The sequence below is a fragment of the Manis pentadactyla genome, chromosome Y, assembly GCF_030020395.1.
Source record: "Manis pentadactyla isolate mManPen7 chromosome Y, mManPen7.hap1, whole genome shotgun sequence".
In the NCBI taxonomy this organism is placed as follows: Eukaryota; Metazoa; Chordata; class Mammalia; order Pholidota; family Manidae; genus Manis; species Manis pentadactyla.
Window position 1 is genome coordinate 8,883,047 of NC_080039.1, and position 17,162 is coordinate 8,900,208.

At 38.9% G+C, this 17,162-nt stretch overlaps 1 protein-coding gene across 1 annotated transcript in view; it reads right to left on the reverse strand.

The window, feature by feature from the left end:
- Positions 1-17,162, reverse strand: part of LOC130682203 (cullin-4B-like) — a 474,485-nt gene that overhangs the window by 147,207 nt on the left and 310,116 nt on the right. The gene's annotated exons all lie outside the window — the stretch shown is intronic.

Sequence of the window (17,162 nt, forward strand, 5' to 3'; positions counted from 1 at the left end):
TGTAATTTTAATGTGTCTGAGTTTAGCCATTGTTGAGTTCAACCTATTTTTGGTATTTAGTGTCCTGAACCTGGTTTCATATTTTCCTCCAATAGCCTGGGAAATTTTCATCCTTTGTTTATATTCAATTTTAAAATATATTAATGGAAATATAATCTATATACCATAATATAATGGCTTCAGACATAAAGTGTTGTGATTTGACACATGTATACTGATGCTAACTACTCTAAATGTAGTAACACTGTCACCATACAAAATATTACAATTTTATTGACTATAGTCCATCTGCTGTTCTTCTATTCCTGTGACAAACTGGTTGTATAACTATAAATATGTACTTCTTTAATCCCTTCCTCTAGTACATCAAAATCAGACCACCTCACTTCCTAAGAAAATAACCACCCTGTTGTCAGTATTTAAGTTTTCATTTTGTCTGTTCATTTCTTTTGCATATTAGATTCCACCTGTAAGGGCAATCATATATTTAATCTTTTTATTCTTCAGGTCCATCCATGTTGCTGCAAATGGCATGACTGTATTTTTCATGGTTTATTAATATACCATGATAAATCACACCTTCTCTGTATCCATTCATTTACCAATGGACTTTCCAGTTGCCTCCATAGGTTGGCTAGTAAATTATGCAGCAATAAACGCAGGAATGAGTAGATCTCTTTGAATTACTAATTTTATAGTCTCTGGGTAAATTCCCAATGGTGGATTTGCAGGAACTGTGGTATACAGTATTTTTTTTACTTAAAGACAAATATCCACACTGCACTCCATTGCAACTACACGACCCTTTCCATTCCCAGAAGTGTATGCCTGTAGTTCCCCTTTTCCCCACATTCCACCTACCCTTCTTTTATCTTTATCCTTTCTTTTAAAAAATAGCCATTCTTACTATTATGAAGTATTACCACATTTTGGCTTTGATTTGAATTTCCCTGATGATTAGTGATGTTGAGAATTTTTCCATATATCCTTCAGCCATCTGTATGATTTTTAAGATGTCTTATCCAATTATTTATTTATTTTTATTCAGAATACATGTAATTTTTACTGCACTGACTTGTATGAGTTATTTTTATGTATTTCAGAAATTGATCCCTTACATATAATTTGGCAATGTATTATCACACTTAGCCTTGTTGTACAGAAGTTTTCAGTTTGTTGTGTAGTCATTTTTAGTCTGATGCCCTCCACATACTTACTTTTCTTTGTTCCCCATTGCTGTGGAGAGATGACAAGAAAAATATTAGTAATGTAAATGCTCAACACTTCACTTGTACATTCCTCCTTTTAAGGATTTTATGGTTTCTGTTCTTTATTATGTATTTAATTAATCTCATGTTTCTTTCTTTGAATGGTGAAAGAAGGTCTATGTCCATGCCTTTGAATGTTGCAGGCCAGTTTTCCAAACAGAATTTATTGAAGACACGGTATTTTCTGCACTATATATTCTTTCCTCTGCGGGATGTATTTAATGCAGTGAAGTGGAATGACCTCTGAAGAAGAATCCTCCACCTGGCAAGAGTCTGATCCAAATCTGAAGCAGGGATTAAACAGTATTCAGACAAAATGAAGCTGAAGGATTTCATCATTAAGCAAGCCTTACAAGGGACTGCAGTAGATAGAACAGTTCTAGCTTCCATCAGTGAAGATCAACCCACAGTAAAGGTGGTAAGCCAATTAATTAACAAGCAACTATGAAATTAAAACTCAGAAGCAAGATCAACTAATCACAAAATCAGCCAAGGGATATAGAAAAAGTGCAGATTATGACATCTAATACACAAAGTAAGTGTGGAGGAAGAGGTAGAAAAAGAAAAAAGACAGTACCTACATACTGTGTTTGAAATGAGACACCAGTCATTTAAGATACATTGTTAGATAGTAAGGAAGGCATCCTTGAAACTTTGGTAACCACAAAACGAACATCTGCGACAGATCCCCGAGAGAGAAGCATCTAATCACAACACTAAGAAATCCATCAAATAAAAGAGAATAAGAGAAGAAGGAGGAATAGAGATATAAAAGCACGCAGAAAGTAAAATGGCAGTCAGGACATATCTATCATTACCTTAAATGTACATAGACTGAAATGCAGCAGTTAAAAGATGCAGGGTGCCCGAATGGAGAAACAAGACCCATCTACACGCTGCCTACAAGAGACTCATTTCAGAACCAAATATATGCAGACCCAAAAGGAAGGAAAATCATGGTGACTAGCAAGGTGGCAACAAAAACAGATATTCAACACACAAGAGATTTCCACTAAAAATTTTAAAAATGACAACCTGAAACTACAGATAATTTTTTTTGAGAGGGCATATCTCATATTTCTCATCAAATGGATGTTAAAAACAATAAAATTCTGTATAGAGGACTCAATGCACAATCATTAATCAACACCAAGCCTAATTCTCAACAGTCTCCAGTCTTCTGAAGCATAACGAACAAGTTCTTACATGGTGAACAAGTTCTTACATGGTGAACAAGTTCTTACATAGTGAGCAGTGCACAGGCAGTCATATCACATAAAAGTCCATTTCGACCACGCATCATGAACTATAAACAATCAAGTCAGATATGATTATTCACTTGATTTCTATACTTGATATATATGTGAATCCCACATTTCTCCTTTATTATCATTATTTTTTTAATAAAATGCTGAAGTGGTAGGTAGATACAAGATACAGGTAGAAAACATAAGTAAGTGTTGTAAGAGGGCAAATGTAGATAATCAGGTGTGTGCCTACAGACTAATTATTAATCCAAGCTAGACAAGGGCAATAAAACATCCACGGATGCAGAAGATTTCTCTCAAAACAGGGTAGCTGAGGTTCTAAGCCTCACCTCTGTTGATCCCCAATTTCTCTCCTGATGGCCCCCCTGTGACTGTGCTTGTCTTAGGTTGTTCCTCCCTTGAGGAATCTTACCCGTCTCTGGCTAACCAGTCATCTTCCGGGGCCATACAGGGAAATGTAAAGTTGGTAAGTGAGAGGGAAGCCTTATTGTTTGAAAAGGTTAGCTTTTTAGATCTTTGCAGAGTCATGCACTGTGGCTTCTTTGCCCAGCATTTGTCTTAAGGTATCTTCACCACTTGGAAGAATTATGATACTCAGTAATTTTCTATATGAGGCACGAATTCTACTAAAGAGTTGTAATTAGGAAGGAAGAGGAAAAGCTATATGTCACAGGTGGAAGAAACTATGGGAAGATTGATGATTTCTTTGACATACCTTCTTGTAGAGTAACATAAGCATGTATAGGTTTTAAACTACTAATTAAATTGCGTACACACATCAACATAATAGGAATAAAGCTACATAACAAAAGCAGATGTACAATTACCAGCCATCTCCAGTGAAACCAAGAAAACCAGTTAGGTACCCTAGGCGTTTGTGAAAACTTATCAATGATATGATGGATATTCTCTAACTGAATTTGAATAGTTTGAGAAAAATCACACAAATTAAAACAACACATTCCTGGGAACTGTTCACATCATATATGTTCTTTGAACAGTAGATGGTCTATAGTCGCACGATTTTGGAGCACTGCAACTTGCACTTCTCCTAATTCTTGGTTGAGATCTGACAGTATAGATACAGTCCAACTTTTGTTTTACTGTATGCACAGGCCAGCTTAGATATCTCCTTCTTCATTCCCATGGCAAGTCCAGGAACCGGTGGGATGGATGCAGCTACAACTGCAGCATCGCCTGGATCTTTGTTGAAGTATTTGATGAACATCTTCTGGAATGACTCTTCCAGAGGATGTTGATGTTGGAAGTTCTTCTTCATATTGTATCTTAATTCATTTTCTGGGTAGCCAAATTAGGCTTTGATCCACTGTATAAACACAAACAACCCCCTTGCCCACACTTTGATATGACCTTTATACCATTGTGAGGAACCTATTGGAGATCACCACACAGGAACTGCTTTTTATTTTTTTAACTGAAAGGAATATTATCAGAAAAATGTACTTCCATATCTGACCATCTGATACCCTTAAAAAGATGAAAATTAATAATATGTAAAGCATGCATTAATCATTGATTTGAAGTTAGTTTTATCCTATCAGGGGGTAATCCCCTTTTTCTTTCTCTTTTATTTTGTAATCATTAATCTACAATTACATGAAGAATGTTATGTTTACAAGGCTCTCCCCTATACCAAGGCCCCCTCACAAACATCAGCAGAGCAAAATGTTGTAGAACCACTACTTGTCGTTTCTGTGTTACACAGCCCTCCCCTTTCTCCCAACCCCACACTATGCATGCTAATCATAATACCCTCTTTATTCTTCCCCCCACTTATCCTCCCTACACACCCATCCTCCGCAGTCCCTTTCCCTTTGGTAACCGTTAGTCCATTCTTGGGTTCTGTGATTCGGCTGCTGTTTCGTTCCTTCAGTTTTTCCTTTGTTCTTATCCTCCACAGATGAGTGAAATCATTTGGTATTTCTTTTTCTCCACTTGGCTTATTTCACGGAGCATAATACCCTCTACATCCATCCATGTTGTTGCAAATGGTAGTATTTGTTTTCTTCTTCTGGCTGAATAATATTCCATTATGTATATGTACATATACATTGTGTATATGTGTGTATTCTTTATCCATTCATCTACTGATGGAAACTTAGGTTGCTTCCAATTCTTGGCTATTGTAAATAGTGCTGCGATAAACATAGGGGTGCATCTGTCTTTCTCAAACTTGATTGCTGCGCTCTTAGGGTAAATTCCTAGGAGTGGAATTCCTGGGTCAAATGGTAAGTCTGTTTTGAGCATTTTGATGTACCTCCATACTGCTTTCCACAATGGTTGAACTAACTTACATTCCCACCAGCAGTGTAGGAGGGTTCCCCTTTCTCCACAGCCTCGCCAACATTTGTTGTTGTTTGTCTTTTGGATGGTAGCCATCCTTACTGGTGTTAGGTGATATCTCATTGTGGTCTTAATTTGCATTACTCGGATAATTAGCGATGTGGAGCATCTTTTCATGTGTCTGCTGGCCATCTGGATTTCTGTTTGGAGAACTGTCTGTTCAGTTCCTCTGCCCATTTTTTAATTGGGTTATTTGTTTCTTGTTTGTTGAGGTGGGAGGACTCTTTAAGTATTTTGGATGTCACGCCTTTATAGGATCTTTCGTTTAGAAATATATTCTCAAATGCTGTAGGGTACATTTTTGTTCTATTGATGGTGACTTTTACTGTACAGATTCTTTAAAGCTTGATATAGTCCCACTTGTTAATTTTTGCAGTTGTTTTCCTTGCCCGGGGAGATGTTCAAGAAGAGGTCACTCATGTTTATGACTAAGAGACTTTAGCCTATGTTTTTTTCTAGGAGTTTTATGCTTTCATGACTTACATTTAGGTCTTTGAATCATTTTGGATTTACTTTTGTGTATGGGGTTAGAAAATGGTCCAGTTTCATTCTCTTACCTGTAGCTGTCCAGTTTTGACATCATCATCTGTTGAAGAGACTGTCATTTCTCCATTGTATGTCCATGGCTCCTTTATCAAATATTAATTGACCATATATGTTTGGGTTAATGTCTGGAACCTCTAATCTGTTCCACTGGACTGTGGCTTTGTTCTTGTGCCAGTACCAAATTGTCTTGATTACTATGGCTTTGTACTAGAGCTTGAAGTTGGGGAGTGAGATCCCAATGACTTTACTCTTCTCTCTCAGGATTGCTATGGCTATTCGGGGTCTTTGGTGTTTCCATATGAATTTTTGAACTATTTGTTCCAGTTTGTTGAAGAATGTTGCTGGTATTATGATAGGGATTGCATCAAATCTTTATATTGCTTTGGGCAGGATGGCCATTTTGATTATATTAATTCTTCCTAACCAAGAGCATGGGATGAGGTTCCATTTGTTAGTGACCCCTTTAATTTCTCTTCAGAGTGTCTTGTAATTTTCAGGGTATAGGTCTTTCACTTCTTTGGTTAGGTTTATTCCTAGGTATTTTATTCTTTTTGATGCAATTGTAAATGGAGGTTTTTTCCAGATTTCTCTTTCTATTGGTCATTCTTAGTGTATAGGAGAGCCACAGATTTCTATATGTTAATTTTGTATCCTGCAACATTTCTGTATTCTGACAACAGTTCTAGTAGTTCTGCTGTGGAGTCTTTAGGGTTTTTTATGTACAATATCATGTCATCTGCAATTAGTGACAGTTTAACTTCTTCTTTACCAATCTGAATTTCTTGTATTTCTTTGTTTTGTCTGATTGCCATGGCTAGGACCTCCAGTACTATGTTAAATAACAGTGGGGAGAGTGGGCATCCCTGTCTAGTTCCCGATCTCAGAGGAAAAGCTTTCAGCTTCTCGCTGTTCAGTATGATGTTGGCTGTGGTTTTACCATATATGGCCTTTATTGTGTTGAGGTACTTGCCCTCTATTCCCATTTTGCTGATAGTTTTTATCATGAATGGATGTTGAATTTTGTCGAATGCTTTTACTGCATCTATGGAGATGATTATGTGGTTTCTGTCCTTCTTTTTGTTGTGGTGGTGGATGATGTTGATGGATTTTCTAATATTGTACCAGCTTTGCAACCCTTGGATGAATACCACTTGGTCATGTTGTATGATCCTTTTGATATACTTTGAATTCGGTTTGCTACTCTTTTATTGAGTATTTTTGCATCTACATTCATCAGGTATATTGGTCTGTATTTTTCTCTTTTGGAGGGGTCTTTGCCGGGTTTTGGTATTAGTTTGATGTTGGCTTCATAGAATGAGTTTGGGAGTATTCCCTCGTCTTCTAATTTTTGGAAATCTTTAAGGAGAATAGGTATTATGTCTTATCTGTATGTCTGATAAAATTCCGAGGTAAATCCATCTAGCCCGGGGGGGGTTTTCTGGGGTAGTTTTCTGATTACTGTTTCAATTTCTTTGCTCTTAATTGGTTTGTTTAACTTCTGTTTTTCTTTCTTGGTCAGTCTTGGAAGGTTGTATTTTTCTAGGAAGTTGTCCATTTCTTCTAGGTTTTCCAGCTTGTTAGAATATAGGTTTTCATAGTAGTTCTTTAATAATTCTTTGTATTTCTGTGGAGTCTGTCGTGATATTTCCATTCTCGCTTCAGATTCCTTTGATGTGTGTTGATTATCTTTTTCTCTTTATAAGTTTGGCTAGAGGCTCATCTATATTTTTGTTTATTTTCTCGAAGTACCAGCTCTTGGTTTCATTGATTTTTTCTATTGTTTTATTCTTCTCAATTTTCTTTATTTCTTTTCTGTCCTTTATTATGTTCCGCCTTCTGCTGACATAAAGCCTCATTTGTTCTTCTTTTTCCAGTTTCTATAATTGTGATGTTACACTATTCACTTGGGTTTGCTCTTCCTTCCTTAAGTGTGCCTGGATGTACTTTCCTCTTAAGACTGCTTTCGCTGCGTCCCACAGAAGTTGGGCTTTGTGTTGTTGGTGTCATTTGTTTCCATATATTCCTTGATCTCTATTTTAACTTGCTCGTTGATCCATTGATTATTTAGGAGCATGTTGTTAAGCCTCCATGTGTTTGTGAGCCTTTTTGTTTTCATTGTAGAATTTATTTCTGGTTTCATGCCTTTGTGGTCTGAAATGTTGGTTGGTAGAATTTCAATCTTTTGGAAATTACTGAGGTTCTTTTTGTGAGCTAGTATGTGGTCTATTCTGGAGAATGTTCCATGTGCACTTGAGAAGAATTTATATCCTGTTGCTTTTGGATGTAGAATTCTATAGATGTCTATTAGCTCCATCTCTTCTAGTGGGTTGTTCAGTGCCTCCATGTCCTTACTTATTTTCTGCCCAGTAGATCTATCCTTTGGAGTGAGTGGCCTGTGAAAGTCTCCTAAAATGAATGCATTGCATTCTATTTCCCCTGTAATTCTGTTAGTATTTGTTTCACATATGCTGGTGCTCCTGTGTTGGGTGCATATATATTTAGAATGGTTATATCCTCTTTTGGACTGAGCCCATTATTATTATGTAATTTCCTTCTTTATCTCTTGTTACTTTCTTTGTTTTGAAGTCTATTTTGTCTGATACTAGTATTGTAACCCCTGCTTTCTTCTCTCTGTTGTTTGCCTGAACTATGTTTTTCCATTCCTTAACTTTTAGTCTGTGCATGTCTTTGGGTTTGAGGTGAGTTTCTTGTAAGCAGCATATAGATTGCTCTTGCTTTTTTATCCATTCTATTACTCTGTCTTTTGAGTGGTGCATTCAGTCCATTTACATTTAGGGTGACTATTGAAAGATATGTACTTGTTGCCATTGCAGGATTTAGATTCATGGTTACCAAGTGTTCAAGGTTAGCCTCTTTAGTATCTTACTGCCTACCTTAGCTCGCTTATTGAGCTGTTATGTACACTGTCTGGAGATTCTTTTATTCTCTCCCTTCTTATTCCTCCTCCTCCATTCTTTATATGTTGGTTGTTTTATTCTCTGCTCTTTCATGTTTCCTTTAACTGCCTTTAGTGGGTAGTTGATTTTATTTTTTTGCCTTTAGTTAGTACTTGGTCTGCTTTCTTTGCTGTGATTTTACTTTCTCTGGTGACATCTGTTTAGTCCTAGGAGTGCTCCCATCTAGAACAGTCCCTCTAAAATGTGCTGTAGAGGTGGTTTATGTGAGGCAAATTCCCTCAACTTTTGCTTGTCTGGGAATTGTTTAATCCCTCCTTCATATTTAAATGATAATCTTGCTGGATACAGTATCTTTGGTTCAAGGCCCTTCTGTTTCATTGCATTAAGTATATCATGCCATTCTCTTCTGGCCTGTAAGGTTTCTGTTGAGAAGTCTGATGAAAGCCTGATGGGTTTTCCTTTATAAGTTACCTTTTCCTCTATAACTGCCTTTAAAACTCTTTCCTTGTCCTTGATCTTTGCCATTTTAATTATTATGTGTCTTGGTGTTGTCCTCCTTGGGTCCTTTCTGTTGGAAGTTCTGTGTATTTATGTGGTCTGTTTGACTACTTCCTCCTCCCGTTTGGGGAAGTTTTCAGCAATTATTTCTTCAAAGACACTTTCTATTCCTTTTTCTCTCTCTTCTTCTTTTTGTACGTGTATAATACGGATATTGTTCCTTTTGGATTGGTCACACGGTTCTCTTAATATTGTTTCATTCCTGGAGATCCTTTTGTCTCTCTCTATGTCAGCTTCTATGCGTTCCTGTTCTCTGGTTTCTATTCCATCAATGGCCTCTTACACCTTATGCATTCTGCTTATAAATCCTTCCAGAGACTGTTTCACTTCTGTAATCTTCCGGGTGTCTGTAATCTCCTTTTGGACGTTTGTAATCTCCCCCTGGACTTCATCCCTTAGTTCTTGTATACTTCTCTGCATCTCTGTCAGTATGTTTACAATTATTTTAAAATTATTTTTCAGGAAGATTGGTTAGGTCTGTGTCCTTTTCAGGTGTTGTCTCTGTGATCTTTGTCTGCCTGTAGCTTTGCCTTTTCATGGTGATAGGAATAGTCTGCAGAGCTGGCATGAGTGACGGCTGGAAGAACTTCCCTTCTTGTTGGTTTGTGGCTTTCCTCTCCTGGAGAACAGTGACATCTAGTAGTTTGTGTGGGGCAGCTGCATGCAGACCGGGCTTCTGATTCATGCCCAGCTGCTATGGAGTTTATCTCTGCTGTTCCTTTGGGTGTAGCCTGCCTCAGACTGCTGCTCCGAAATGGTGGAGCTGCATTGGAGAGGGAACGGCCGGGAGGCTATTTATCTCCGTGAGGGGCCTCCATGCTCCCTGCTGCCCAGGGTGTGAGAGTGCCCAGGGTTCCCCAGATTCCCTACTGCTAGATTAAGTGTCCCAGGATGCTTCCATCCAGCTTTGGGGTCCCTGCCCCTTTAAGACTTCCAAAAACCCCTCGCTTTTCTTTGTCCCCAGGGCGCTGGTTGCAGGGACCCGCTCACAGGTCTTACTGACCTGTTTCCCTATTATCCAGGACCCCATGCATGCACTGTGTCTGCGCTCTGGTGAGGATTGCTAGGGCTGGCTATTTAGCAGTACTGGGCTCCCTCCCCCTCCCCGCTCCAACTCCTCTCCTCCCACCGGGAGCTGGGGTGTGGGGCACTCGGGTCCCACCAGGCCACGACTTATATCTTACCCCCTCGGTGAGGCGCTGGTTTCTTGCAGGTGTGGATGTGTTCTGGCTGTTGTCCTGTGTCTTCTGGTCTCTTCTTTAGGAAGAGTAGTCTTTGTTGTATTTTCAAAAATATATGTGGTTTTGGGAGGAGGTTTCCACTGCTCTACTCACGCCGCCATCTTGGCTCCTCTACAGACAATGTTTTATCTCACAGAAGTAACATCAAGTAAGAGAAACCATGGAAGAAACAGAATAGAGAGTCCAGATATATACGGTCAATCAATATGCAATAAAGGAACCACAGACATACAATTGGGTAATGACAGCCTCTTCAACAGCTGCTTTGGGAACAACTGGACAGCTATATGTGAGGGAATGAAATCAGATCACTCTGAAAGCCCATATACAAAAGTAAATTCGAAATGGATCAAAGACCTAAATGTAAGTCATGATACAAAAAACTCTTAGAGAAAATCATATGCAAAAAATTCCTGTACATAAACATGAGCGACATCTTCATGAACATATCTCCCTGGGCAAGAGAAAGGAAAGCAAAAATGAACAAGCAGGTCTATATCAGGACACAAACTTCTGTACAGCAAAGGACAGCACAAGTAGAAATGGCATCCTACATTATGGGAAGATATATTCATAAATGACAGATCCAATAGAGGATTGACATCCAAAATATATAAAGAGCCCATGCACCAAAACAACCCAAAAGCAAATAAAACAATTAAAAAATGGACAGAGGTGCTGAACAGACAGTTCTCCAAGAAATTCAGAAGGCCAACAGAAACATGAAAATATGCTGCACATCGCTAGGCACCACAGAAATGCCAACTAAAGCCACAATAAGATAGCGGCTAACACCAGTTAAGGATCGCAGCCATCCAAAAGACAAACGGCGAGGTAGTGGAGAAAGGGGAACCCTCCTACACTGCTGGTGGTGGGACTGTAAATTAGTTCAACCATTGTGGAAAGCAGTATGGAGGTTCCTCAAAAACTCAAACTAGAAATAGCATTTGACCCAGGAATTCCACTCCTTGGAATATACACCAAGAATGCAGCAGCTCTGTTTGAAAAAGACACATGCACCCCAATGTTTGTCACAGCACTATTTACAATAGCCAAGAAATGGAAGCAACCCAGTGCCCATGAATGGATAAAGAAGATGCAGTACACATACACAATGGAATATTATTCAGCCATAAGAAGAAATCAAATCCTACCATGTCGAACAACATGGATGGAGCTAGAGGGTATTATGCAAAGTGGAATAAGCCAGGCGGAGAAAGAGAAGTACTCAATGATTTCACTCATATGTGGAGTATATGAACAAAGAAGATACTGAAGGAACAAAACAGCAGCGGAATCACAGAACCCTAGAATGGACTAACAGTTATGAAAGTGAGAGGGACTGGGGAGAATGGTTGGGAAGGGATGGATGAGGGGGAAACAAAAAGAAAGGGGACATTACGATTAGCATGTGTTATTTGGGTACAGAGGTACGTGGAGGGCTGTGCAAAACAGAGAAGACAAGTAGTGATTCTACAGCATCTTCCTACGCTGAGGGACACTGAATGTAGTGGGGTTTGTGGGGGGGACTTGGTGATGGGGGGAGTCTAGTAACCATAATGTTGCTCATGTAATTGCAGATGAACGATACCAACAACAAAAAATTATCAACGTTGTGCTCATCAAATTTCTCTTACCGTATCTTTTTTCTGGAAAGACAATTCACAAGTTATCATGTCACTTTAGCTTTAAGTAACAGTACTTCCCTGATGAGATCAACTACTTTCTGACTACATGAACTGAGCAAAATAGTTCAAGTGCTCTCATTAGTAAGAAAACACATTTAAAAATACTTCAATACACACCTTTGCGTATCTGAGATACTAAAAATGATACAACTAATGTTAATACATCACATCCCTCAGACAGCTGCGGGAGAATTCTAAAACAGTAGGTGTAGAAACTAACAGTATCTACTGAGAACAAGGAAATACAATCCAGCAATGTCACTTTAGAATGCAAGCAGCAGAAATATACACATCCAGCATAAATCATAATAGCTGACAAAATTCTATGCTCGACCAAACCCTCCTCGTTTCCCACTAGACGTAAAGTGTTAGGCTCATCTGTTTGTGGGCTGTTCAGTTTTACCAAGAATCCTAAATCAATTTATCCAGAATCCAATCCTTGCTATCTCATCACCTGGTGCCAATGGAGTTCATTTCTTACACTCCCCACGTCCAAGGTGTCTGGTACTTATGTCAGCCAGAATCATACCCCTCCCCTTTCTTTTCTCAGTTCTTTATCATCTACTGTCCCCCTTCTGTAAATTAATTCCTACTACTGTGCTGCACAGTTCTATGCCATCTCCCCTCACCCCAACTCTGAGACCCCAATGCTCAGTCCCTTCTGAAGTGTCTTCTTTATCCTCTAACAGTATAATGACTCTAGTGAAGGAAAAAGATGGCAGAAAATTTAAGACAAAGTGTAATCCCCCTCCCCCAAAAACATAAACCGTGAAAAACCACCAGACTGAAAATGACCTAGAGTGCAGAACTACCTATATCTGGGGAAGAGAAGACATTACAGAAAGGGTAAAGTGGCAAAGCTGAGACCCAGCAGAACCTAAGACCTCCTCCCACACCAGCATACATGTGGGAGGAACAAGAACAGAGCAGGGAGAGGAAAGGAGCCCAAATCACTGAATATCTGCTTCAAGAGCACAAGCCCACATGACACGATACTCTGGTGATTAGTGGGGCTGGACAACAAAAATGCAGAGTGCTCCGGGTAGCTGAGATTCCAGCCAGTTGTGGAAAGCAGTCAGGACCTGCCAGCGCCTGACAAAACATCAAGGTGGGTAGTTTGAAAAGACTTTCCAGCAGTGAAGGCGTGCCAGGGGGGCAAGGGTAACGATGAGAAAGAGAGGTGACAGACACCTCCCCAATCTAAAGTAGGTCCCACAGGTCAGGAACTCTCGGTAGGCCCAGATGTTCCATCCGCCTTGCTTGCAACACAGCCCGGAATCTGTAGGTGGCCAGAAGACAACCCACTTGGCCCAGCACTAGTGTCAAGAGTTTTGGGCAAGGTAGGCAGTGAGGACGTCCACGTTTTCTCAGCTGTTTCAGCCCAACTGGGGAGATGCCTGTAGGAACCAGCCCTAGGAGCTCCTTCCTTCCCAGGGGATCCAGGTTCTGCATGCCTCTGCGCAGCAGTCCCTGCCATTGCTGCAGGCCAACTGGAGGTCAGCCCCACCCACAGTAACCCCAGCAGTGACTTGTGTGATCACAGAGGCATGGATGAAGCAAACTGCTCACACAATCAGACCACCACAAGCCATACAAAAAAGTGACCCCTGTCCACTGCACACCAAGAGCTGGGACTCCAGACAATGTTTTATCTCACAGAAGTAACAACAAGTAAGAGAAACCATGGAAGAAACAGAAGAGAGTCCAGATATTTATGGTCAATTAATACACGAGAAAGGAACCACGGACATACAATGGGGAAATGACAGCCTCTTCAACAGCTGCTGTTGGCAAAACTGGACAGATACATGTGCCACAATGAAACCGGACCACTGTGTAACCCCATACACAAAAGTAAATTCGAAATGGATCAAAGACCTGAATGTAAAGCATGATACCATAGAACTCTTGGAGAAAATCATATGCAAAAATCTCCTGGACATAAGCACAAATGACTTCTTCATGACCATATCTCCCTGGGCAAGGGAAACAAAAGCAAAAATGAACAAGCAGGACTACATCAGGCCGAAAACCTTCTGTACAGCAAAGGACAGCACCAATAGAAAAGGCATCCTACCTTATGGGAGGATATATTCATAAATGACAGATACGATAAAGGGTTGACATCCAAAATATATAAAGAGTTCATGCACCTCAACAAACAAGCAAACAATCCAATTAAAACATAGGCAGAGGAGCTGAACAGACAGTTCTCCACAGAAATTCAGATGGCCAAGAGACACATGAAAAGATGCTGTACATTGCTAGTCACGAGAAATGCAAATTAAAGCCACAATGAGATATAGGCTCACACCTGTTAAGGATCACAGCCATCCAAAAGACAAACGGAGACATAGTGGAGAAAGGAGAACTCTCCTACACTGCTGGTGGTGGGACTGTATATTAGTTCAACCGTTGTCAAAAGCAGTATTGAGGTTCCTCAAAAAAACTCAAGATAGTAGTAACATTTGACCCAGGAATTCCACTCCTATGAATTTACCCTAAGAATGCAGAAGCCCAGTTTTAATGTCATACACACCGCTATGTTTATTACAGTACTATATGCAATAGCCAAGAAATGGAAGCAACCTAGAGTCCATCAGTAGATGAATGGATGAAGATGATGTGGTACATATACACAATGGAATATTATTCAGCCGTAAGAAGAAATCAAATCCTATCTTTGCCAACAACCTGGACGGTGCTAGAGGGTATATGCAAAGTGAAATAAACCAGGCATGGAAAGACAAGTACCAAATGATTTCACTCATATGTGGAGTATATGTACAAGCAAAGAACCGAAGGCACAAAATTCAGCAGACTCATATAACCCAAGAATGGACTAACACTTATGAAAAGGAAAGTGAGTGGGGTGATGGGTTGAAGGGAAGGATATGTTGAAAAGAAAGAAAGTGGTCGTTATTATTAGCACGTATTATGTTGGCAGGGGTGCACTGGGAGGGCTGCGCAACACAGAGAAGACAAGTAGTAATTCTACAGCATCTTACTATGCTGGACACTGACTGTAATGGGGTTCATTGGGGGGACTTGGTGATAGAGGGAGTCTATTAAACATCAAGTCCCTCATAGTTGTAGATTAACGATACTAAAATTTAGAAAAAACATAGAATATAAATGTTTCACTTACAAAAAGGTACTAACAAAAAAACCAACCATACACTGTCATTTATCCGTAATGCGCTCACCCTGCCCTCTATAGAGATGGGATGTTCGTTCCATCAGGACAGAAAGGACACTGAGATTCTCTACCTTAAAAAAAAAGATTTGTAGCCTTTTATGATTTATGTTTAACTGATTTGCTCTTTCATCTGTTAATTGTTAGTGACTGCCTGCATTAGTGTGTTGTAATAATAGATGATCATAGAACAGAAATAAATGATATTGTGTAGTCTGGACACCTATGCCATTTCTGCTGTCACTTAACAGGGTCCATCTATTTCTTGATCCTTAACTAGATCCATGGAATACACACTACACATATGGGCTTTTCATATTTCTGTGACTTACAATGAAGATCCTCTTCTCTATATTCCAACCTAAATTCCACCATCATTTACCCAAACATTAAGGAGCACAAATGCTTCTGGCTTCATGAGCTAGCACTATTTCACAAATAGCTTTGGCATAACACCAAGAAATCTGACTTTCAATTCTTCACGTTTAGAGTACAATTTCATTTCTACCTCATTAAATCACCATTGAAAACAAAAAGGCTGAGTTCAACTTTTCACTTTAATAAAAACAGAATAAATCCAGCACATGCAGTGGTAGCACCTAAAACAAATACAATTAGCACTAATAATCTTACAGTGACATGAAGTCCAATGTCTCCATTTAGAAAGTTTAAATGTTTTACCAACAACATTTGTTTTTAGTTTGCTAAAAGTTTCACATTTGTTAAAAGTGAAAATATTCCTGGTGGACAGAACATTGGAAAATTCACTCATTATGGGACTACCAAAGATAACCATGTTTGAGGATTGCAAATATGCTAGTTACTAGAAACCAAACCAAACATATACCTTAACAAAACTAAGAGAACCTTTTGATAATGTGGATACTTCACACCAGTGTTCACAAATGTTTCATGACTATTTTAAGTATATCAAAACCTTGGCATATTTTAATTTCAAGTTGCCCATTTGTCCTTAAATATTGTCAAGAAATCATTGGCTAGCTACACTGCCAATGATTAATCTGAGTCAAGCTTAATAAAACTTAACATTAAAAGCTCATACTACCCTGAAACACATTTTCACATACAGTGATGTTCAACATTTAAGTGCCAGTGTTTTTTCATACTGTCCTCTGGTCAAGTTTCTCTAAACTTTCTAAGAACACATTTAGGCTTACAAAAATAAATTGTGTCAAAAATATTCAATGAATATTACACAAACTAGCAACAAAAAGTATCTAAAATCTATTGTGTGCAAATAGATTTCAACGACGACTCTGGTTCCAAATAACATTTTAGAATGTATAGTTAATAAGCTGCCTTCAACCATGTCCAAGAGACAGAATAAGATTGGAATTTTAAAACACGCACACAAGACGCATATATAAAATTCTCTGACTGCAGTAAGAACTTTGTAGAAAGTTATGGTGAAAATGTACAAGAGTCTAAACCTTTACACTAAGTGTAATAGCACCATAACAAATGCCTATACTACTTATGTTTTACAAGGCACAATATGCTTGAAATCTCCTGCACTTTATGATGTTTTTGCATTATGCCATCATCAAGATTAACTGGTAAAGATTACTGCATTCCAGACACAAAATTAGCAGAGAGTTCAAAGTGGCAGAGGTATTTTTAGGGATGGACAATCGTCTTTGGCCAAGTTAGGAAAGAGGCTATAAATATAATGGAATCCTATGCAACTAAGAGAGAATACAACTGCAGTATAGAGAAATGACACCTTGTGCAGTAGAGTACATATTTTCATCCTCTTTGATCTCAAGGATTTGTTTATTACTCTAATCTACAAAGTCTACAAAAGTAAGCCATTTTAACATTTCAGTGCAGTTTTAACAGACTAATGTGAGTCTGTATTAAAGCCTGCTGTATAATCCTGCTTATATCCTCTTGACCAAGAAACATCAACACTAGCATGCGTTAAAGACTAAATTCTAACCCATAAAGAGGACTGGTAAATTGCCATGGGTCAGTCATCTACTATTTAAATTTCATGCATGGCCAGCATCAAAAACATCTAATTAAGATGAAATCCCCTCCAAGCACTTGTTATCAAACCTCTTCACTTTTCCTAATAGTATGCCCACATTTGCC